The following is a 2,470-nucleotide window of genomic DNA, read 5'->3' on the forward strand; positions in this document are numbered from 1 at the left end:
TTTGTTTCTGTGCAGGGTAAATACTGGCTGCTTTATTTTTACACTGCAATTTAGATTTCAGTTTGAACATACCCCACCCAAATCTAACTCTCTCTGCACATGTTACATCTGTCCCTCCTGCAGTGCACATGGTTTTGCCCAACTGCTAACACATATGCTGCTGCGATCAACTCAGAATTAGGCCCTATGTTCTAAGCGGGTATGGGTCATAGGGTGGACCACACTTCGGTCGACAGTCATTAGGTCGACCACTATTGGTCAGCAGTGACTAGGTCGACATGGAAAAAGGTCGACATGAGTTTTTTTACTACTTTTGGTGTCGTTTTCTTCATAAAGTGACGGGGAACCCCAATTAGTGCACCGTGTCCCCTTGCATGGCTCGCTTCGCTCGCCATGCTTCGGGCAGGGTGCCTCGCTGCGCTCGCCACAAGTTACTATTCCCAATCGTAGTCCACGTGTATCGTAAAGTATGAAAAAGTGAAAAAAAAAAGAAAAGAAAACAAGGGAAAAAAGCATGTCGACCTTTTTCCATGTCGACGTAGTACATGTCGACCTAGTGCATGTCGACCAAATAGTAGTCGACCTAATGACTGTCGACCTAATAAAGTGGGTGGAGATAAGGTACCGGCCAATCAGCTCCTAACTGCCATGTTACAGGCTGCGTTTAAAAAATGACAGCAGCTGGTTGGCTGGTACTTTATCTCCCTCTACTTTCTCTCTCTCTCTAATGCTTAGTACAGAGGGGCAGATGTATTAAACTTTGGAGAGAGATAAAGTACTAACCAACTAGTTCCTGTCATTTTTCAAACACAGGGTCAGATTCAGGCCTGATTGTTGCTGCGCGTTTTCGCATAGAGGGCAATTATTGAACTACTACGCATGCACCGCAATGCGCACATGCGTCGCCAAACAGCGACATGATGGTGCGAAAATTTCAATCGCACGGCCGTTCGCACGGTGATTGACAGGAAGAGGCCGCTTGTGGGTGGTAACTGACCGTTTTCTGGGAGTGTCAGAGAAAACGCAGGCGTGCTCAATCGTTTTCAGGGAGGGTGTGTGACGTCAGCTCTGGCCCCGATCAGCCTGATTCTATCGCACTGTAGGAGTAAGTCCTGGGCTGCGCACAGACTGGAAAAATAATTCGATGGTGAGTGTGATGAGAACGGATTTGCAGCTGACCGCTGACTGAGGGGAATTTTCGCACAGCGTACACATGCAATCGCACACTTGCACGGGTTGAATTTTCACTCCCCCTGGGCGGCGACTATCTGATTGCAGGACAGTGTAATTTGCAGCACAGCCATCAGGTCTGAATTAGGCCCACGGCCTGTAACATGACAATTAGGAGCTGATTGGCTGGTACTTTATCTCCGCCCACTGTATCTCTCTACAAGGCTTAGTATATGGGAGTCATTCCGAGTTGATCACTAGCTGCATTTATTCGCAGCGCAGTGATCAGACTGACCGTTTTCAGGGAGTGTGCGGAAAAACGCAGGCGTGCCAGGAAAAACGCAGGCGTGCCAGGAAAAACGCAGGCGTGGCTGGGTGAACGCTGGGTGGGTGTGTGACGTCAAATCCGGAACTGAATAGCCTGAAGTGATTGCAAGCGCTGAGTAGGTTTTGAGCTACTCTGAAACTACACAAAAAAATTTTGTAGCCGCTCTGCGATCCTTTCGTTCGCACTTCTGCTAAGCTAAAATACACTCCCAGTGGGCGGCGGCTTAGCGTTTGCACGGCTGCTAGAAACTGCTAGCGAACGATCAACTCGCAATGACCACCATGGACCCCTAAGTCACTAAAACGTTGCACAGTGCATGTGTCCCGCAGGGGTGTAGTATGGTATGCCGGCGGCTGGGCTCCTGGCGACCAGCATACCGGCGCCGGGAGCCCAACCGCCGGCATACCGACAGCGTGGCGAGCGCAAATGAGCCCCTTGCAGGCTCGCTGCGCGCACCACGCTATTTTATTCTCCCTCCAGGGGGGTCGTGGACCCACACGAGGGAGAAAAAGTGTCGGTATGTCGGCTGTCGGGATTCCGGGCACCGGTATACTGTGCGCCGGGATCCCGACAGTCGGCATACTGAAGACCACCCGTCCCGCAGTGTGTGCGCACAGTGGCATGGTAACGACAGGCATCAGAACTGTACTGGAAATGTGACGGGCGTTACTGGGCGGTGACTGGGAGGTGGCTATTGTCGCGGACATGCAGTTACATACACAGATGTTTAATCACATTGGATCCATACAGCACCTAGCATGGGCGGATACCCGGCTGTACAACGGGAAAGGCTGATACCAGCATTAATATATAGTCACAGATATGACGTACGGCAGAAGACGCTAAGACGGCCGCAGCGTGTGCCTGAGACCGACCCCTTCTGTGTTCTCATCCTTACTCAGACACATTCCAATATACTCTTCTGCCAGTTCAATAATCTTAGTAAGTCCGTGGTAAATCAATACACACTGT

Source organism: Pseudophryne corroboree, chromosome 6, assembly GCF_028390025.1.
Source record: "Pseudophryne corroboree isolate aPseCor3 chromosome 6, aPseCor3.hap2, whole genome shotgun sequence".
NCBI classification, from domain to species: domain Eukaryota; kingdom Metazoa; phylum Chordata; class Amphibia; order Anura; family Myobatrachidae; genus Pseudophryne; species Pseudophryne corroboree.